The 24,024-nt window shown below is 48.6% G+C and overlaps 1 long non-coding RNA gene across 2 annotated transcripts in view; it reads left to right on the forward strand.

The window, feature by feature from the left end:
- Positions 1-13,307: 13,307 nt before the first annotated feature.
- The window catches only part of LOC130283383 (uncharacterized), a 121,163-nt gene continuing 110,446 nt past the window's right edge, over positions 13,308-24,024 (forward strand). Inside the window, exon 1 of one of the 2 annotated variants that reach the window (XR_008846677.1) lies at positions 13,308-13,434. This is a non-coding gene — a long non-coding RNA (uncharacterized LOC130283383). The remainder of the gene's footprint in view (positions 13,435-24,024) is intronic. The other variant, XR_008846678.1, reaches the window with a different exon arrangement.

Raw genomic sequence — 24,024 nt, forward strand, 5'->3', positions numbered from 1 at the left:
TGACTAACAATATGGGACCACAGCTTGTATATCATCATGGGGCTCACTGTGACTAACAATATGGGACCGTAGCTTCTATATCCTCATGGAGCTCACTGTGACTAATAATATGGGACCGCAGCTTGTATATCATCATGGGGCTCACTGTGACTAACAATATAGGACCACAGCTTGTATATCATCATGGGGCTCACTGTGACTAACAATATGGGACCACAGCTTGTATATCATCACGGGGCTCACTGTGACTAACAATATGGGACCACAGCTTGTATATCATCATGGGGTTCACTGTGACTAATAATATGGGACCGCAGCTTGTATATCATCATGGGGCTCACTGTGACTAATAATATGGGACCGCAGCTTGTATATCATCATGGAGCTCACTGTGACTAACAATATAGGACCACAGCTTGTATATCATCATGGGGCTCACTGTGACTAACAATATGGGACCACAGCTTGTATATCATCATGGGGCTCACTGTGACTAACAATATGGGACCACAGCTTGTATATCATCATGGGGCTCACTGTGACTAATAATATGGGACCGCAGCTTGTATATCATCATGGGGCTCACTGTGACTAACAATATGGGACCACAGCTTGTATATCATCATGGGGCTCACTGTGACTAATAATATGGGATCGCAGCTTGTTTATTATAATGGGGCTCACTGTGACTAATAATATGGGACCACAGCTTGTATATCATCACGGGGCTCACTGTGACTAACAATATAGGACCACAGCTTGTATATCATCACGGGGCTCACTGTGACTAACAATATAGGACCACAGCTTGTATATCATCACGGGGCTCACTGTGACTAACAATATAGGACCACAGCTTGTATATCATCACGGGGCTCACTGTGACTAACAATATAGGACCACAGCTTGTATATCATCATGGGGCTCACTGTGACTAACAATATGGGACCACAGCTTGTATATCATCATGGGGCTCACTGTGACTAACAATATGGGACCACAGCTTGTATATCATCACGGGGCTCACTGTGACTAACAATATAGGACCACAGCTTGTATATCATCACGGGGCTCACTGTTACTAACAATAAGGGACCGCAGCTAGTATATCATCATGGGGCTCACTGTGACTAATAATATGGGACCACAGCTTGTATTTTATCACGGGGCTCACTGTGACTAATAATATGGGACCGCAGCTTGTATATCATCATGGGGCTCACTGTGACTAACAATATGGGACTGCAGCTTGTATATCATCATGGGGCTCACTGTGATTAACAATATGGGACCACAGCTTGTATATCATCACGGGGCTCACTGTGACTAACAATATAGGACCACAGCTTGTATATCATCACGGGGCTCACTGTGACTAACAATATAGGACCACAGCTTGTATATCATCACGGAGCTCACTGTGATTAACAATATAGGACCACAGCTTTTATTTCATCATGGGGCTCACTGTGACTAACAATATAGGACCACAGCTTGTATATCATCATAGGGCTCACTGTGACTAACAACATGGGACCACAGCTTGTATATCATCATGGGGCTCACTGTGACTAACAATATGGGACCACAGCTTGTATATCATCATGGGGCTCACTGTGACTAACAATATAGGACCACAGCTTGCAGATCATCATGGGGCTCACTGTGACTAACAATATGGGACCACAGCTTGTATATCATCACGGGGCTCACTGTGACTAACTGTTACGCCAAGCGCTCCGGGTCCCCGCTCCTCCCCGGAGCGCTCGCTACACTCTCCTCACTGCAGCGCTCCGGTCAGATCCACTGACCCGGGGCGCTGCGATACCGCCTCCAGCCGGGATGCGATTCGCGATGCGGGTAGCGCCCGCTCGCGATGCGCACCCCGGCTCCCGTACCTGACTCGCTCTCCGTCAGTCCTGTCCCGGCGCGCGCGGCCCCGCTCCCTAGGGCGCGCGCGCGCCGGGTCTTTGCGATTTAAAGGGCCACTGCGCCGCTGATTGGCGCAGTGGTTCCAATTAGTGTTATCACCTGTGCACTTCCCTATATCACCTCACTTCCCCTGCACTTCCTTGCCGGATCTTGTTGCCATCGTGCCAGTGAAAGCGTTTCCTTGTGTGTTCCTAGCCTGTGTTCCAGACCTCCTGCCGTTGCCCCTGACTACGATCCTTGCTGCCTGCCCCGACCTTCTGGTACGTCCGACCTTGCTTCTGTCTACTCCCTTGTACCGCGCCTATCTTCAGCAGCCAGAGAGGTTGAGCCGTTGCTAGTGGATACGACCTGGTCACTACCGCCGCAGCAAGACCATCCCGCTTTGCGGCGGGCTCTGGTGAAAACCAGTAGTGACTTAGAACCGATCCACTAGCACGGTCCACGCCAATCCCTCTCTGGCACAGAGGATCCACTACCTGCCAGCCGGCATCGTGACAGTAGATCCGGCCATGGATCCCGCTGAAGTTCCTCTGCCAGTTGTCGCCGACCTCACCACGGTGGTCGCCCAGCAGTCACAACAGATAGCGCAACAAGGCCAACAGCTGTCTCAACTGACCGTTATGCTTCAGCAGTTACTACCACAGCTTCAGCAATCATCTCCTCCGCCAGCTCCTGCATCTCCTCCGCAGCGAGTGGCCGCTTCTGGTCTACGACTATCCTTGCCGGATAAATTTGATGGGGACTCTAAGTTTTGCCGTGGCTTTCTTTCCCAATGTTCCCTGCACCTGGAGATGATGTCGGACCAGTTTCCCACTGAAAGGTCTAAGGTGGCTTTCGTAGTCAGCCTTCTGTCTGGAAAAGCCCTGTCTTGGGCCACACCGCTCTGGGACCGCAATGACCCCGTCACTGCCTCTGTACACTCCTTCTTCTCGGAAATTCGAAGTGTCTTTGAGGAACCTGCCCGAGCCTCTTCTGCTGAGACTGCCCTGTTGAACCTGGTCCAGGGTAATTTTTCCGTTGGCGAGTATGCCGTACAATTCCGTACTCTTGCTTCAGAATTATCCTGGAATAATGAGGCCCTCTGCGCGACCTTTAAAAAAGGCCTATCCAGCAACATTAAAGATGTTCTGGCCGCACGAGAAATCCCTGCTAATCTACATGAACTCATTCACCTAGCCACTCGCATTGACATGCGTTTTTCCGAAAGGCGTCAGGAGCTCCGCCAGGATATGGACTCTGTTCGCACGAGGCGTTTCTTCTCCCCGGCTCCTCTCTCCTCTGGTCCCCTGCAATCTGTTCCTGTGCCTCCCGCCGTGGAGGCTATGCAGGTCGACCGGTCTCGCCTGACACCTCAAGAGAGGACACGACGCCGCATGGAGAATCTCTGCCTGTACTGTGCTAGTACCGAACACTTCCTGAAGGATTGTCCTATCCGTCCTCCCCGCCTGGAAAGACGTACGCTGACTCCGCACAAAGGTGAGACAGTCCTTGATGTCTACTCTGCTTCTCCACGTCTTACTGTGCCTGTGCGGATGTCTGCATCTGCCTTCTCCTTCTCTGCTGTGGCCTTCTTGGACTCCGGATCTGCAGGAAATTTTATTTTGGCCTCTCTCGTCAACAGGTTCAACATCCCGGTGACCAGTCTCGCCAGACCCCTCTACATCAATTGTGTAAACAATGAAAGATTGGACTGTACCATACGTTTCCGCACGGAGCCCCTTCTAATGCACATCGGACCTCATCACGAGAGGATTGAACTTTTGGTCCTTCCCAATTGCACTTCTGAAATTCTCCTTGGACTTCCCTGGCTTCAACTTCACTCCCCAACCCTGGATTGGTCCACTGGGGAGATCAAGAGTTGGGGGCCCTCTTGTTCCAAGGACTGCCTAAAACCGGTTCCCAGTAACCCTTGCCGTGACTCTGTGGATCCTCCCGTAACCGGTCTCCCTAAGGCCTATATGGACTTTGCGGATGTTTTTTGCAAAAAACAAGCTGAGACTCTACCTCCTCACAGGCCTTATGATTGTCCTATCGACCTCCTCCCGGGCACTACTCCACCCCGGGGCAGAATTTATCCTCTGTCCGCCCCAGAGACTCTTGCCATGTCTGAATACGTCCAGGAAAATTTTAAAAAGGGCTTTATCCGTAAATCCTCCTCTCCTGCCGGAGCCGGATTTTTCTTTGTGTCCAAAAAAGATGGCTCTCTACGCCCTTGCATTGACTACCGCGGTCTTAATAAAATCACGGTTAAGAACCGCTACCCCCTACCTCTCATCTCTGAACTCTTTGATCGCCTCCAAGGTGCCCACATCTTTACCAAACTAGACTTAAGAGGTGCTTATAATCTCATCCGCATCAGAGAGGGGGATGAATGGAAAACGGCATTTAACACCAGAGATGGACACTTTGAGTATCTGGTCATGCCCTTTGGCCTGTGCAACGCCCCTGCCGTCTTCCAAGACTTTGTTAATGAAATTTTTCGTGATCTTTTATACTCCTGTGTTGTTGTATATCTGGACGATATCCTGATTTTTTCTGCCAATCTAGAAGAACACCGCCAGCATGTCCGTATGGTTCTTCAGAGACTTCGTGACAATCAACTCTATGCCAAAATAGAGAAATGTCTGTTTGAATGCCAATCTCTTCCTTTCCTAGGATACTTGGTCTCTGGCCAGGGACTACAAATGGATCCAGACAAACTCTCTGCCGTCTTAGATTGGCCACGCCCCTCCGGACTCCGTGCTATCCAACGTTTTTTGGGGTTCGCCAATTATTACAGACAATTTATTCCACATTTTTCTACCGTTGTGGCTCCTATCGTGGCTTTAACCAAAAAAAATGCCGATCCCAAGTCTTGGCCTCCTCAAGCGGAAGACGCCTTTAAACGGCTCAAGTCTGCCTTTTCTTCGGCTCCCGTGCTCTCCAGACCTGACCCATCTAAACCCTTCCTATTGGAGGTTGATGCCTCCTCTGTGGGAGCTGGAGCTGTCCTTCTACAAAAAAATTCTTCCGGGCATGCTGTTACTTGTGGGTTTTTTTCTAGGACCTTCTCTCCGGCGGAGAGAAACTACTCCATCGGGGATCGAGAGCTTCTAGCCATTAAATTAGCACTTGAGGAATGGAGGCATCTGCTGGAGGGATCAAGATTTCCAGTTATTATTTACACCGATCACAAGAACCTCTCCTACCTCCAGTCTGCCCAACGGCTGAATCCTCGCCAGGCCAGGTGGTCTCTGTTCTTTGCCCGATTTAATTTTGAAATTCACTTTCGGCCTGCCGATAAGAACATTAGGGCCGATGCTCTCTCTCGTTCCTCGGATGCTTCTGAAGTTGAACTCTCTCCGCAACACATCATTCCTCCTGACTGCCTGATTTCCACTTCTCCAGCCTCCATCAGGCAAACTCCTCCAGGAAAGACCTTTGTTTCTCCACGCCAACGCCTCGGAATCCTCAAATGGGGCCACTCTTCCCATCTCGCAGGTCATGCGGGCATCAAGAAATCTGTGCAACTCATCTCTCGCTACTATTGGTGGCCGACTCTGGAGACGGATGTTGTGGACTTTGTGCGAGCCTGCACTATCTGTGCCCGGGATAAGACTCCTCGCCAGAAGCCCGCTGGTTTTCTTCATCCTCTGCCTGTCCCCGAACAGCCTTGGTCTCTGATTGGTATGGATTTTATTACTGACTTACCCCCATCCCATGGCAACACTGTTATTTGGGTGGTCGTTGATCGATTCTCCAAAATGGCACATTTCATCCCTCTTCCTGGTCTTCCTTCAGCGCCTCAGTTGGCTAAACAATTTTTTGTACACATTTTTCGTCTTCACGGGTTGCCCACGCAGATCGTCTCGGATAGAGGCGTCCAATTCGTGTCTAAATTCTGGAGGGCTCTCTGTAAACAACTCAAGATTAAATTAAATTTTTCTTCTGCATATCATCCTCAATCCAATGGACAAGTAGAAAGAATTAACCAGGTCTTGGGTGATTATTTACGACATTTTGTTTCCTCCCGCCAGGATGACTGGGCAGATCTTCTACCATGGGCCGAATTCTCGTATAACTTCAGAGTCTCTGAATCTTCCTCCAAATCCCCATTTTTCGTGGTGTACGGCCGTCACCCTCTTCCCCCCCTCCCTACCCCCTTGCCCTCTGGTCTGCCCGCTGTGGATGAAATTTCTCGTGATCTTTCCATCATATGGAGAGAGACCCAAAATTCTCTCTTACAGGCTTCATCACGCATGAAGAAGTTCGCGGATAAGAAAAGAAGAGCTCCTCCCATTTTTTCCCCTGGAGACAAGGTATGGCTCTCCGCTAAATATGTCCGCTTCCGTGTCCCTAGCTATAAGTTGGGACCACGCTATCTTGGTCCTTTCAAAATTTTGTGCCAGATTAATCCTGTCTCTTACAAACTTCTTCTTCCTCCTTCTCTTCGTATTCCTAATGCCTTTCACGTTTCTCTTCTTAAACCACTTATCATTAACCGTTTCTCTCCCAAATCTGTTCCTCCCACTCCTGTTTCCGGCTCCTCGGACATCTTCTCCGTCAAAGAGATTCTGGCATCTAAAAAGGTCAGAGGGAAAACCTTTTTTTTAGTGGATTGGGAGGGTTGTGGTCCAGAAGAGAGATCCTGGGAACCTGAGGACAACATCCTAGACAAAAGTCTGCTCCTCAGGTTCTCAGGCTCTAAGAAGAGGGGGAGACCCAAGGGGGGGGGTACTGTTACGCCAAGCGCTCCGGGTCCCCGCTCCTCCCCGGAGCGCTCGCTACACTCTCCTCACTGCAGCGCTCCGGTCAGATCCACTGACCCGGGGCGCTGCGATACCGCCTCCAGCCGGGATGCGATTTGCGATGCGGGTAGCGCCCGCTCGCGATGCGCACCCCGGCTCCCGTACCTGACTCGCTCTCCGTCAGTCCTGTCCCGGCGCGCGCGGCCCCGCTCCCTAGGGCGCGCGCGCGCCGGGTCTTTGCGATTTAAAGGGCCACTGCGCCGCTGATTGGCGCAGTGGTTCCAATTAGTGTTATCACCTGTGCACTTCCCTATATCACCTCACTTCCCCTGCACTTCCTTGCCGGATCTTGTTGCCATCGTGCCAGTGAAAGCGTTTCCTTGTATGTTCCTAGCCTGTGTTCCAGACCTCCTGCCGTTGCCCCTGACTACGATCCTTGCTGCCTGCCCCGACCTTCTGCTACGTCCGACCTTGCTTCTGTCTACTCCCTTGTACCGCGCCTATCTTCAGCAGCCAGAGAGGTTGAGCCGTTGCTAGTGGATACGACCTGGTCACTACCGCCGCAGCAAGACCATCCCGCTTTGCGGCGGGCTCTGGTGAAAACCAGTAGTGACTTAGAACCGATCCACTAGCACGGTCCACGCCAATCCCTCTCTGGCACAGAGGATCCACTACCTGCCAGCCGGCATCGTGACACTAACAATATAGGACCACAGCTTGTATATCATCACGGGGCTCACTGTGACTAACAATATGGGACCACAGCTTGTATATCATCACGGGGCTCACTGTGACTAATAATATGGGACCGCAGCTTGTATATCATCACGGGGCTCACTGTGACTAACAATATGGGACCACAGCTTGTATATCATCATGGGGCTCACTGTGATTAACAATATGGGACCACAGCTTGTATATCATCATGGGGTTCACTGTGACTAACAATATGGGACCACAGCTTGTATATCATCATGGGGCTCACTGTGACTAATAATATGGGACCACAGCTTGTATATCATCATGGGGCTCACTGTGACTAATAATATGGGACCGCAGCTTGTATATCATCATGTGGCTCACTGTGACTAACAATATGGGACCGCAGCTTGTATATCATCATGGGGCTCACTGTTACTAACAATATAGGACCGCAGCTTGTATATCATCACGGGGCTCACTGTGACTAACAATATAGGACCACAGCTTGTATATCATCACGGGGCTCACTGTGACTAACAATATGGGACCGCAGCTTGTATATCATCATGGGGTTCACTGTGACTAACAATATGGGACCACAGCTTGTATATCATCATGAAGCTCACTGTGACTAACAATATGGGACCGCAGCTTGTATATCATCATGGGGCTCACTGTGACTAACAATATGGGACCACAGTTTGTATTTCATCATGGGGCTCACTGTGACTAATAATATGGGACCGCAGCTTGTATATCATCATGGGGCTCACTGTGACTAACAATATGGGACCACAGCTTGTATATCATCACGGGGCTCACTGTGACTAACAATATGGAACAGCAGCTTGTATATCATCATGGGGCTCACTGTGACTAATAATATGGGACCACAGCTTGTATATCATCATGGGGCTCACTGTGACTAACAATATGGAACAGCAGCTTGTATATCATCATGGGGCTCACTGTGACCAACAATAAGGGACCACAGCTTGTATATTATCATAGGGCTCACTGTGACTAACAATATGGGACCACAGTTTGTATTTCATCATGGGGCTCACTGTGACTAACAATATGGGACCACAGCTTGTTTATTATAATGGGGCTTACTGTCACTAACAATATGGGACCGCAGCTTGTACATTATAATGTGGCTCACTGTGACAACAATATGGGACAGAAGCTTGTATATCATCATGGGGCTCACTGTGACTAACAATCAGGGACCGCAGCTTGTATATCATCATGGGGCTCACTGTGACTAACAATATGGGACCACAGCTTGTATATCATCATGGGGCTCACTGTGACTAACAATATGGGACCACAGCTTGTATATCATCACGGGGCTCACTGTGACTAAAAATATGGGACCACAGCTTGCATATGATCTTGGGGCTCACTGTGACTAATAATATGGGACCACAGCTTGTCTATCATCATGGGGCTCACTGTGACTAATAATATGGGACCACAGCTCGTATATCATCATGGGGCTCACTGTGACTAACAATATGGGACCACAGCTTGTATTTTATCATGGGGCTCACTGTGACTAACAATATGGGACCACAGCTTGTATATCATCATGGGGCTCACTGTGACTAACAAGATGGGACCACAGCTTGTATATCATCATGGGGCTCACTGTGACTAACAATATGGGACCGCAGCTTGTATATCATCATGGAGCTCACTGTGACTAATAATATGGGACCGCAGCTTGTATATCATCACGGGGCTCACTGTGACTAACAATATGGGACCGTAGCTTGTATATCATCATGGGGCTCACTGTGACTAATAATATGAGACCGTAGCTTGTATATCATCATGGGGCTCACTGTGACTAACAATATGGGACCACAGCTTGTATATCATCATGGGGCTCACTGTGACTAATAATATGGGACCACAGCTTGTATATCATCATGGGGCTCACTGTGACTAATAATATGGGACCACAGCTTGTATATCATCATGGGGCTCACTGTTACTAACAATATGGGACCACAGCTTGTATATCATCATGGGGCTCACTGTTACTAACAATATGGGACCGCAGCTTGTATATCATGGGGCTCACTGTGACTAACAATATGGGACTGCAGCTTGTATATCATCATGGGGCTCACTGTAACTAACAATATGGGACCACAGTTTGTATTTCATCATGGGGCTCACTGTGACTAATAATATGGGACCGCAGCTTGTATATCATCATGGGGCTCACTGTGACTAACAATATGGGACCACAGCTTGTATATCATCACGGGGCTCACTGTGACTAACAATATGGAACAGCAGCTTGTATATCATCATGGGGCTCACTGTGACTAATAATATGGGACCACAGCTTGTATATCATCATGGGGCTCACTGTGACTAACAATATGGAACAGCAGCTTGTATATCATCATGGGGCTCACTGTGACCAACAATAAGGGACCACAGCTTGTATATTATCATAGGGCTCACTGTGACTAACAATATGGGACCACAGTTTGTATTTCATCATGGGGCTCACTGTGACTAACAATATGGGACCACAGCTTGTTTATTATAATGGGGCTTACTGTCACTAACAATATGGGACCGCAGCTTGTACATTATAATGTGGCTCACTGTGACAACAATATGGGACAGAAGCTTGTATATCATCATGGGGCTCACTGTGACTAACAATCAGGGACCGCAGCTTGTATATCATCATGGGGCTCACTGTGACTAACAATATGGGACCACAGCTTGTATATCATCATGGGGCTCACTGTGACTAAAAATATGGGACCACAGCTTGCATATGATCTTGGGGCTCACTGTGACTAATAATATGGGACCACAGCTTGTCTATCATCATGGGGCTCACTGTGACTAATAATATGAGACCACAGCTTGTATATCATCATGGGGCTCACTGTGACTAACAATATGGGACCACAGCTTGTATTTTATCATGGGGCTCACTGTGACTAACGATATGGGACCACAGCTTGTATATCATCATGGGGCTCACTGTGACTAACAATATTGGACCGCAGCTTGTATATCATGGGGCTCACTGTAACTAACAATATGGGACCACAGTTTGTATTTCATCATGGGGCTCACTGTGACTAATAATATGGGACCGCAGCTTGTATATCATCAATGGGCTCACTGTGAATAATATGGGACCGCAGCTTGTATATCATCATGGTCCTCACTGTGACAAATAATATGAGACCGAAGCTTGTATATCATCATGGGGCTCACTGTGACCAACAATAAGGGACCACAGCTTGTATATCATCATGGGGCTCACTGTGACTAATAATATGGGACCGCAGCTTGTATATCATCATGGGGCTCACTGTGACTAATAATATGGGACCGAAGCTTGTATATCATCATAGGGCTCACTGTGACTAACAATATGGGACCACAGCTTGTATATCATCATGGAGCTCACTGTGACTAACAATATAGGACCACAGCTTGTATATCATCATGGGGCTCACTGTGACTAACAATATGGGACCACAGCTTGTATATCATCATGGGGCTCACTGTGACTAACAATATGGAACCGCAGCTTGTATATCATCATGGGGCTCACTGTGACCAACAATAAGGGACCACAGCTTGTATATCATCATAGGGCTCACTGTGACTAACAATATGGGACACCAGCTTGCATATCATCATGGGGCTCACTGTGACTAATAATATGGGACCACAGCTTGTATATCATCATGGGGCTCACTGTTACTAACAATATGGGACCGCAGCTTGTATATCATGGGGCTAACTGTAACGAACAATATGAGACCGCAGCTTGTATATCAACATGGGTCTCACTCTGACAACAATATGGAACCGCAGCTTTTTTATTATAATGGGGCTCACTGTGACTAACAATAAAGGACCACAGCTTGTATATCATCATGGGGCTCACTGTTACTAACAATATGGGACCACAGCTTGTATATCATCATGGGGCTCACTGTGACTAATAATATGGGACCACAGCTTGTATATCATCATGAGGCTCACTGTGACTAACAATAAGGGACTGCAGCTTGTATATCATCATGGGGCTCACTGTGCCTACCAATATGGGACCACAGCTTGTATTTCAACATGGGGCTAACTGTGACTAACAATATGGGACCGCAGCTTATATATCATAATGGGGCTCACTGTTACTAACAAAATGGGACCGCAGCTTGTATATCATCATGGGGCTCACTGTGACTAACAATTTGGGACCACAGCTTGTATATCATCATGGGGCTCACTGTGACTAACAATATGGGACCACAGCTTGTTTATTATAATGGGGCTCACTGTGACTAACAATATGGGACCGCAGCTTGTTTATTATAATGGGGCTCACTGCGACTAACAATATGGGACCGCAGCTTGTTTATTATAATGGGGCTCACTGTGACTAACAATATGGGACCGCAGCTTGTTTATTATAATGGGGCTCACTGTGCCTAACAATATGGGACCGCAGCTTGTTTATTATAATGGGGCTAACTGTGACTAACAATATGGGACCGCAGCTTGTTTATTATAATGGGGCTCACTGTGACAACAATGTGGGACAGAAGCTTGTAAATCATCATGGGGCTCACTGTGACTAACAATATGGGACCACAGTTTGTTTATTATAATGGGGTTCACTGTGACAACAATATGGGACCACAGCTTGTTTATTATAATGGGGCTCACTGTGACAAAAATATGGGACCGCAGTTTGTTTATTATAATGGGGTTCACTGTGACAACAATATGGGACCACAGCTTGTTTATTATAATGGGGCTCACTGTGCCTAACAATATGGGACCGCAGCTTGTTTATTATAATAAGGCTCACTGTGACAACAATATGGGACCACAGCTTGTTTATTATAATGGGGCTCACTGTGCCTAACAATATGGGACCGCAGCTTGTTTATTATAATGGGGCTCACTGTGACAACAATATGGGACCGCAGCTTGTTTATTATAATGAGGCTCACTGTGACAACAATATGGGACCACAGCTTGTTTATTATAATGGGGCTCACTGTGACAACAATATGGGACCGCAGCTTGTTTATTATAATGGGGCTCACTGTGACAACAATATGGGACCGCAGCTTGTTTATTATAATGGGGCTAACTGTGACTAACAATATGGGACCGCAGCTTGTTTATTATAATGGGGCTCACTGTGACTAACAATATGGGACCGCAGCTTGTTTATTATAATGGGGCTCACTGTGCCTAACAATATGGGACCGCAGCTTGTATATCATCATGGGGCTCACTGTGACAACAATATGGGACCGCAGAATGTGAGACTGACCTCTATGAGACAGACCCTGCACAAATAATGTTACTACAGCCTGCTCCTTTTCAGGTAAGGCTAAGTTCACACTACCATCGTGCTCTCACTCATTCATGGTCTGTTCGGTTCATTTTTTTTATTTTGTGTTCTGAACAGACTCTGAACAGGTCACAGTACAACCCGTCCCTCCAACAGACTCAGCAATGGAGCTTTCTTTAGCAGAGTTTGGCGGCAATGTGAATGAGCCCCTATACATTTCTACACAGAAGAGTTAAAGGAAGGAAATAGCTTGAGTTCATTTGAACAAATAAGATGCTTTCCTATAAGACAATTGGGGAGATTTATCAATACTAGTGCAGATGAAAAGTTGCCCAGTTGCCCATAGCAACCAATCAGATTGTGTCTTTCATTTTTACAAAGGCCTCTGAAAAATCTCTCTGAAGGCCTCTACTCTGCACAAGTATTGATAAATCTCCCCAAATTAGGTTACATTTTGTGAACAGAGCATTTGTTCCACTATTGGTTTACAGCATATGGGCCCAGATTTATCAAACTGTGTGAGAGAAAAAGTGGAGGGATTTCCCACAGCAACCAATCACAGCTCAGCTTTCACTTTACCAGAGCTCTTTAGCTGAGCTGTGATTGGTTGCTGTGGGAAATGACAACTTTTTCTCTCACATGGTTTGATAAATGCGGGACATAGTCACCTCAGAACAGGAGGTCTGGAGGCCTGCAGCTGATAAACAGGTATAATGGCTTCTGGGGGGACCTGGGGACCTAATGGGGGAAACTACTGAGGAGACCTGGATACCTAATGGGGAAACTACTGAGGAGACCTGGGTATCTGATGGGGAAACTACTGAGGAGACCTGGATACCTAATGGGTGAAACTACTGAGGAGACCTGGATACCTAATAGGGGGAAACTACTGAGGAGACCTAGGTACCTAATGGGGGAAACTACTGAGGAGACCTGGATACCTAATAGGGGGAAACTACTGAGGAGACCTAGGTACCTAATGGGGGAAACTACTGAGGAGACCTGGGAACCTAATGGGGGGAACTACTGAAGAGACCTGGATAACTAATGGGGAAACTACTGAGGAGACCTGGGTATCTAATGGGGAAACTACTGAGGGGACCTGGATACCTAATGGGTGAAACTACTGAAGAGACCTGGATACCAAATAGGGAAACTACTGAGGGGACCTGGATACCTAATGGGAGAAACTGCTGAGGAGACCTGAATACCTAATGGGAGAAACTGCTGAGGAGACCTTGATGCTTAATGGGGGAAACTACTGAGGAGACCTGGAAACCTAATGGGGAAACTACTGAGGGGACCTGGATACCTAATGGGAGAAACTACTGAGGAGACCTGAATACCTAATGGGGGAAACTGCTGAAGAGACCTGGATGCTTAATGGGGGAAACTGCTGAGGAGACCTGGATACCTAATGGGGGAAACTACTGAGGAGACCTGAATACCTAATGGGGGAAACTACCGAGGAGACCTTGATACCTAATGGGGGAAACTAATGAGGAGACCTCGGTACCTAATGAGGGGAAACTACTGAGGAGACCGGGGTACCTAATGGGGGAAACTACTGAGTAGACCTGGGTACCTAATGGGGGAAACTGCTGAGGAGACCTGGGTACCTAATGGGGGGAAACTACTGAGGAGACCTGGATACCTAATGGGGGAAACTACTGAGGAGACCTGAAAACCTAATCGGGGAAACTACTGAGGAGACCTCGGTACCTAATGGGGGGAAACTACTGAGGAGACCTTGTTACCTAATGGGGGGAAACTACTGAGGAGACCTGGGTACCTAATGGGGGGGAAACTACTGAGGAGACCTTGATACCTAATGGGGGAAACTACTGAGGAGACCTCGGTACCTAATGGGGGGAAACTACTGAGGAGACCGGGGTACCTAATGGGGGAAACTACTGAGTAGACCTGGGTACCTAATGCGGGGAAACTACTGAGGAGACCTGGATACCTAATGGGGGAAACTACTGAGGAGACCTGAATACCTAATCGGGGAAACTACTGAGGAGACCTGGATACTTAATGGGGGAAACTACTGAGGAGACCTGGATACCTAATAGGGGGAAACTACTGAGGAGACCGGGGTACCTAATAGGGGGAAAATACTGAGGAGACCGGGGTACCTAATAGGGGGAAACTACTGAGGAGACCTAGGTACCTAATGGGGGAAACTACTGAGGAGACCTGGATACCTAATAGGGGGAAACTACTGAGGAGACCTAGGTACCTAATGGGGGAAACTACTGAGGAGACCTGGATACCTAATAGGGGGAAACTACTGAGGAGACCTAGGTACCTAATGGGGGAAACTACTGAGGAGACCTGGGAACCTAATGGGGGGAACAACTGAAGAGACCTGGATACCTAATGGGGAAACTACTGAGGAGACCTGGGTATCTAATGGGGAAACTACTGAGGGGACCTGGATACCTAATGGGTGAAACGACTGAGGAGACCTGGATACCTAATGGGGAAACTACTGAGGGGACCTGGATACCTAATGGGGAAACTACTGAGGGGACCTGGATACCTAATGGGGGAAACTACTGAGGAGACCTGAATACCTAATGGGAGAAACTGCTGAGGAGACCTTGATGCTTAATGGGGGAAACTACTGAGGAGACCTGGAAACCTAATGGGGAAACTACTGAGGGGACCTGGATACCTAATGGGGGAAACTACTGAGGAGACCTGAATACCTAATGGGGGAAACTGCTGAAGAGACCTGGATGCTTAATGGGGGAAACTACTGAGGAGACCTGGATACCTAATGGGGGAAACTACTGAGGAGACCTGAATACCTAATGGGGGAAACTACCGAGGAGACCTTGATACCTAATGGGGGAAACTACTGAGGAGACCTCGGTACCTAATGGGGGGAAACTACTGAGGAGACCGGGGTACCTAATGGGGGAAACTACTGAGTAGACCTGTGTACCTAATGGGGGAAACTGCTTAGGAGACCTGGGTACCTAATGGGGGGAAACTACTGAGGAGACCTGGATACCTAATGGGGGAAACTACTGAGGAGACCTGAAAACCTAATCGGGGAAACTACTGAGGAGAGCTCGGTACCTAATGGGGGGAAACTACTGAGGAGACCTTGTTACCTAATGGGGGGAAACTACTGAGGAGACCTGGGTACCTAATGGGGGGGAAACTACTGAGGAGACCTTGATACCTAATGGGGGAAACTACTGAGGAGACCTCGGTACCTAATGGAGGGAAACTACTGAGTAGACCTGGGTACCTAATGGGGGGAAACTACTGAGGAGACCTGGATACCTAATGGGGGAAACTACTGAGGAGACCTGAATACCTAATCAGGGAAACTACTGAGGAGACCTGGATACTTAATGGGGGAAACTACTGAGGAGACCTGGACACCTATGGGGGGAAACTGCTGAGGAGACCTGAATACCTAATGGGGGAAACTACTGAGGAGACCTGGATACCTAATAGGGGGAAACTACTGATGAGACCTGGGTACCTAATGGGGGGAAACTACTGAGGAGACCTGGATAACTAATGGGGGGAAACTACTGAGGGGACCTGGATACCTAATGGGGGAAACTACTGAGGAGACCTGAATATCTAATGGGGGAAACTACTGAGGAGACCTGGATACTTAATGGAAGAAACTACTGAGGAGACCTGGACACCTATTGGGGGAAACTATTGAGGAGACCTGAATACCTAATAGGTAAAACTACTGAGGAGACCTCGGTACCTAATGGGGGGAAACTACTGAGGAGACAGGGGTACCTAATGGGGGGAAACTACTGAGTAGACCTGGGTACCTAATGGGAGGAAACTACTGAGGAGACCTGGATACCTAATGGGGGAAAACTACTGAGGAGACCTGAATACCTACTCGAGGAAACTACTGAGGAGACTTCGGTACCTAATTGGGGGAAACTACTGAGGAGACCTTGTTACCTTATGGGGGGAAACTACTGAGGAGACCTGGGTACCTAATGGGGGGAAACTACTGAGGAGACCTGGATACCTAATGGGGGAAACTACTGAGGAGACCTCGGTACCTAATGGGGGAAACTACTGAGGAGACCTGGGTACCTAATGGGGGGAAACTACTGAGGAGACCTTGATACCTAATGGGGGAAACTACTTAGGAGACCTGAATACCTAATCGGGGAAACTACTGAGGAGACCTGGATACTTAATGGGGGAAGCTACTGAGGAGACCTGGACACCTATGGGGGGAAACTGCTGAGGAGAACTGAATACCTAATGGGGGAAACTACTGAGGAGACCTCGGTACCTAATGGGGGGAAACTACTGAGGAGACCGGGGTACCTAATGGGGGAAACTACTGAGAAGACCTGGGTACCTAATAGGGGGAAACTTCTGAGGAGACCTGGGTACTTAATGGGGGAAACTACTGAGGGGACCTGGATACCTAATGGGTGAAACTACTGAGGAGACCTGGATACCTAATGGGGAAACTACTGAGGGGACCTGGATACCTAATGGGGGAAACTACTGAGGAGACCTGAATACCTAATGGGAGAAACTGCTGAGGAGACCTTGATGCTTAATGGGGGAAACTACTGAGGAGACCTGGAAACCTAATGGGGAAACTACTGAGGGGACCTGGATACCTAATGGGGGAAACTACTGAGGAGACCTGAATACCTAATGGGGGAAACTGCTGAAGAGACCTGGATGCTTAATGGGGGAAACTACTGAGGAGACCTGGATACCTAATTGGGGAAACTACTGAGGAGACCTGAATACCTAATGGGGGAAACTACCGAGGAGACCTTGATACCTAATGGGGGAAACTACTGAGGAGACCTCGGTACCTAATGGGGGGAAACTACTGAGGAGACCGGGGTACCTAATGGGGGAAACTACTGAGTAGACCTGTGTACCTAATGGGGGAAACTGCTGAGGAGACCTGGGTACCTAATGGGGGGAAACTACTGAGGAGACCTGGATACCTAATGGGGGAAACTACTGAGGAGACCTGAAAACCTAATCGGGGAAACTACTGAGGAGACCTCGGTACCTAATGGGGGGAAACTACTGAGGAGACCTTGTTACCTAATGGGGGGAAACTACTGAGGAGACCTGGGTACCTAATGGGGGGGAAACTACTGAGGAGACCTTGATACCTAATGGGGGAAACTACTGAGGAGACCTCGGTACCTAATGAGGGGAAACTACTGAGGAGACCGGGGTACCTAATGGGGGAAACTACTGAGTAGACCTGGGTACCTAATAGGGGGAAACTTCTGAGGAGACCTGGGTACTTAATGGGGGAAACTACTGAGGGGACCTGGATACCTAATGGGTGAAACTACTGAGGAGACCTGGATACCTAATGGGGAAACTACTGAGGGGACCTGGATACCTAATGGGGGAAACTACTGAGGAGACCTGAATACCTAATGGGAGAAACTGCTGAGGAGACCTTGATGCTTAATGGGGGAAACTACTGAGGAGACCTGGAAACCTAATGGGGAAACTACTGAGGGGACCTGGATACCTAATGGGGGAAACTACTGAGGAGACCTGAATACCTAATGGGGGAAACTGCTGAAGAGACCTGGATGCCTAATGGGGAAACTACTGAGGAGACCTGGGTATCAAATGGGGAAACTACTGAGGGGACCTGGATACCTAATGGGTGAAACTACTGAGGAGACCTGGATACCTAATGGGGAAACTACTGAGGGGACCTGAATACCTAATGGGAGAAACTGCTGAGGAGACCTTGATGCTTAATGGGGGAAACTACTGAGGAGACCTGGAAACCTAATGGGGAAACTACTGAGGGGACCTGGATACCTAATGGGGGAAACTACTGAGGAGACCTGAATACCTAATGGGGGAAACTGCTGAAGAGACCTGGATGCTTAATGGGGGAAACTACTGAGGAGACCTGGATACCTAATGGGGGAAACTACTGAGGAGACCTGAATACCTAATGGAGGAAACTACCGAGGAGACCTTGATACCTAATGGGGGAAACTACTGAGGAGACCTGAATACCTAATGGGGGAAACTACTGAGGAGACCTCGGTACCTAATGGGGGGCAACTACTGAGGAGATCGGGGTACCTAATGGGGGAAACTACTGAGTAGACCTGGGTACTTATAGGGGGAAACTGCTGAGGAGACCTGGGTACCTAATGGGGGGAAACTACTGAGGAGACCTGGATACCTAATGGGGGAAACTACTGAGGAGACCTGAAAACCTAATCGGGGAAACTACTGAGGAGACCTCGGTACCTAATGGGGGGAAACTACTGAGGAGACCTTGTTACCTAATGGGGGGAAACTACTGAGGAGACCTGGGTACCTAATGGGGGGGAAACTACTGAGGAGACCTTGATACCTAATGGGGGAAACTACTGAGGAGACCTCGGTACCTAATGGGGGGAAACTACTGAGGAGACCGGGGTACCTAATGGGGGAAACTACTGAGTAGACCTGGGTACCTAATGGGGGGAAACTACTGAGGAGACCTGGATACCTAATGGGGGAAACTACTGAGGAGACCTGAATACCTAATCAGGGAAACTACTGAGGAGACCTGGATACTTAATGGGGGAAACTACTGAGGAGACCTCGGTACCTAATGGGGGGAAACTACTGAGGAGACCTGGATACCTAATAGGGGGAAACTACTGAGGAGACCTGGGTACCTAATGGGGGGAAACTACTGAGGAGACCTGGATAACTAATGGGGGGAAACTACTGAGGGGACCTGGATACCTAATGGGGGAAACTACTGAGGAGACCTGAATATCTAATGGGGGAAACTACTGAGGAGACCTGGATACCTAATAGGGGGAAACTACTGAGGAGACGGGGGTACCTAATAGGGGAAACTACTGAGGAGACCTAGGTACCTAATGGGGGAAACTACTGAGGAGACCTGGATACCTAATAGGGGGAAACTACTGAGGAGACCTAGGTACCTAATGGGGGAAACTACTGAGGAGACCTGGATACCTAATAGGGGGAAACTACTGAGGAGACCTAGGTACCTAATGGGGGAAACTACTGAGGAGACCTGGGAACCTAATGGGGGGAACTACTGAAGAGACCTGGATACCTAATGGGGAAACTACTGAGGAGACCTGGGTATCAAATGGGGAAACTACTGAGGGGACCTGGATACCTAATGGGTGAAACTACTGAGGAGACCTGGATACCTAATGGGGAAACTACTGAGGGGACCTGAATACCTAATGGGAGAAACTGCTGAGGAGACCTTGATGCTTAATGGGGGAAACTACTGAGGAGACCTGGAAACCTAATGGGGAAACTACTGAGGGGACCTGGATACCTAATGGGGGAAACTACTGAGGAGACCTGAATACCTAATGGGGGAAACTGCTGAAGAGACCTGGATGCTTAATGGGGGAAACTACTGAGGAGACCTGGATACCTAATGGGGGAAACTACTGAGGAGACCTGAATACCTAATGGAGGAAACTACCGAGGAGACCTTGATACCTAATGGGGGAAACTACTGAGGAGACCTGAATACCTAATGGGGGAAACTACTGAGGAGACCTCGGTACCTAATGGGGGGAAACTACTGAGGAGACCGGGGTACCTAATGGGGGAAACTACTGAGTAGACCTGGGTACTTATAGGGGGAAACTGCTGAGGAGACCTGGGTACCTAATGGGGGGAAACTACTGAGGAGACCTGGATACCTAATGGGGGAAACTACTGAGGAGACCTGAAAACCTAATCGGGGAAACTACTGAGGAGACCTCGGTACCTAATGGGGGGAAACTACTGAGGAGACCTTGTTACCTAATGGGGGGAAACTACTGAGGAGACCTGGGTACCTAATGGGGGGGAAACTACTGAGGAGACCTTGATACCTAATGGGGGAAACTACTGAGGAGACCTCGGTACCTAATGGGGGGAAACTACTGAGGAGACCGGGGTACCTAATGGGGGAAACTACTGAGTAGACCTGGGTACCTAATGGGGGGAAACTACTGAGGAGACCTGGATACCTAATGGGGGAAACTACTGAGGAGACCTGAATACCTAATCAGGGAAACTACTGAGGAGACCTGGATACTTAATGGGGGAAACTACTGAGGAGACCTGGACACCTATGGGGGGAAACTGCTGAGGAGACCTGAATACCTAATGGGGGAAACTACTGAGGAGACCTCGGTACCTAATGGGGGGAAACTACTGAGGAGACCTGGATACCTAATAGGGGGAAACTACTGAGGAGACCTGGGTACCTAATGGGGGGAAACTACTGAGGAGACCTGGATAACTAATGGGGGGAAACTACTGAGGGGACCTGGATACCTAATGGGGGGAAACTACTGAGGAGACCTGGATACCTAATGGGGGGAAACTACTGAGGGGACCTGGATACCTAATGGGGGAAACTACTGAGGAAACCTGAATATCTAATGGAGGAAACTACTGAGGAGACCTGGACACCTATTGGGGGAAACTACTGAGGAGACCTGAATACATAATAGGTAAAACTACTGAGGAGACCTCGGTACCTAATGGGGGGAAACTACTGAGGAGACCTGGGTACCTAATGGGAGGAAACTACTGAGGAGACCTTGATACCTAATGGGGGAAAACTACTGAGGAGACCTGAATACCTACTCGGGGAAACTACTGAAGAGACTTCGGTACCTAATGGGGAGAAACTACTGAGGAGACCTGGGTACCTAATGGGGGGAAACTACTGAGGAGACCTGGGTACCTAATGGGGGAAACTACTGAGGAGACCTGGATACCTAATGGGGGAAACTACTGAGGGGATCTGGATACCTCATGGGGGGAAACTACTGAGGAGACCTGGGTACCTAATGGGGGAAACTACTGAGGGGATCTGGATACCTCATGGGGAAACTACTGAGCAGACCTGGGTACCTAATAGGGAAACTACTGAGGAGACTTGGATACCTAATGGGGGAAACTACTGAGGAGACCTGGGTACCTAATGGGGGAAACTAATGAGGAGACCTGGGTACCTAATGGGGGGGGGGGACTACTGAGGAGACCTGAATACCTAATGTGCGAAACTACTGAGGAGACCTCGGTACCTAATGGGGGGAAACTACTGAGGGGACGTGGATACCTAATGGGGAAAGTAATGATGGGACCTGAATTCCTAATGGGGGAAACTACTGAGGAGACCTGGATACCTAATGGTGGAAACTACTGAGGAGACCTGGGTACCTAATGGGGGAAACTACTGAGGGGACCTGGATACCTAATTGGGAAAGTAATTATGGTACCTGGAGACCTAATGGGGGAAACTACTGAGGAGACCCGGATACCGAATGGTGGAAACTACTGAGGGGACCTGGGGACATAATGGGGGAAACTACTGAGAGGACCTGGATACCTAATGGGGAAAGTAATGATGGGACCTGGCTACCTCAAGAGGGAAACAATTGGGGGCACCTACTTATCTACTGGGGTGAGCTATCTAATAGGGATATCTATCTACCAGTCCCTGCAAAGCTGACAATGTTTTGTATATGCTGAGATCCCACAGTGGTGAAGGCCCATGGTTATAGGGGTACTCTGGCCCAAAGACATCTTATTCCCTATCCAAAAGATAGGGGATAAGATGTCTGATTGCGGGGGTCCCGCCACTTGGGACTCCCGCTATCTCGCATGCAGCACCCACCTCTGGGAGCTGCATGCATTGCTGCAGCCTCGGAGTCTGTCGGGTCACGACTATGGGTCGGAGTATCATGAAGTCACGACTCAGCCCCCACGTGACATCACCCGGCAGACTCCAAGGCTGCAGCGCTGCATGCAGCTCCCAGAGGTGGGTGCTGCATGCGAGATAGCGGGGGTTCCCAACAGCGGGACTCCCGCGATCAGACATCTTATCCCCTATCCAAAGGATAGGGGATAAGATGTCTTAGGGCCAGAGTACCCCTATAAGACATGACGTAACAGCAGAATTTGAACTCTGGAGGTTACTAGAGTATAAGAAAGGATGCAAAAGCAAAAAAGTGAGTACAATTAAGAAGGGAGCAGGAGAATAAGACAGGATGTAACAGATGAATAGTGACTGCAGTTCTGGAGCTGACTGGAGGATAAGATATGATGTAACAGCAGAATAGTAATGGCAGCTCTTGAGGTGACTGGAGGATAAAATATGATGTAACCGCAGAATAGTGAATGCACACACACCTTACGTGTCTCTGGAAATTTAAACAGATTAGTATATTACTTCTATAAAAAGCGTAATCCTTCCAGTACTTATCAGCTACTGTATACTACAGAGGAAGTTGTGTAGCTATTTTCAGTCTGACCACAGTGCTCTCTGCTGACACCTCTGTCAATCCAGAGTAGAAACAAATCCCCATAGAAAACCTATCCTGCTCTGGACAGTTCCTGACATGGACAGAGGTGTCAGCAGAGAGCACTGTGGTCAGACAGAAAAGAACTATACAACTTCCTATGGAGCATACAGCAGCTGAAAAGTACTAAGATAACAATCCTAGATCTGAATGAATGAACTAATCGTGTGAAATTCTTTCATCTTTACATAGTTGAAAGTTCAACGGAAATCAAATTTATCAACCCATGGAGGTCTGGATATGGAGTCACACTCCAAATCAAAGTGGAAAACCACACTACAGGCTGATCCAACTTTGATGTAATGTCCTTAAAACAAGTCAAAATGAGGCTCAGTGGTGTGTGTGACCCCCACGTGCCCATATGACCTCCCTACAACACCTGGGCATGCTCCTGATGAGGTGGCAGATGGTCTCCTGAGAGATGTCCTCCCAGACCTGGACTAAAGCATCCACCAACTCCTGCACAGTCTGTAGTGTAACATGGTGTTGGTGGATGGAGCGAGACATGATGTTCCAGATGTCCTTAATCGGATTCAGGTCTAGAGAACGGGCGTGCCAGTCCAGAGCATCAATGCCTTCCTCTTGCAGGAACTGCTGACACACTACAGCCACATGAGGTCTAGCATTGTCTTGCATCAGGAGGAACCAAGGGCCAACCGCACCAGCATATGGTCTCACAAGGGGTCTGAGGATCTCATCTCGGTACCTAATGGCAGTCAGGCTTCCTCTGGCAAGCACATGGAGGGCTGTGCGGCCTCCCAAAGAAATGCCACCCCACACCATTACTGACCCACCGCCAAACTGGTCATGCTGGAGGATGTTGCAGGCAGCAGAACGTTCTCCACGGCGTCTCCAGACTCTGTCACGTCTGTCATATGTGCTCAGGCACAGGCCGGCAGTGGCGAATTTGCCAATCTTGGTTTTCTCT

Source organism: Hyla sarda, chromosome 7 (genome assembly GCF_029499605.1).
Source record: "Hyla sarda isolate aHylSar1 chromosome 7, aHylSar1.hap1, whole genome shotgun sequence".
NCBI lineage: Eukaryota > Metazoa > Chordata > Amphibia > Anura > Hylidae > Hyla > Hyla sarda.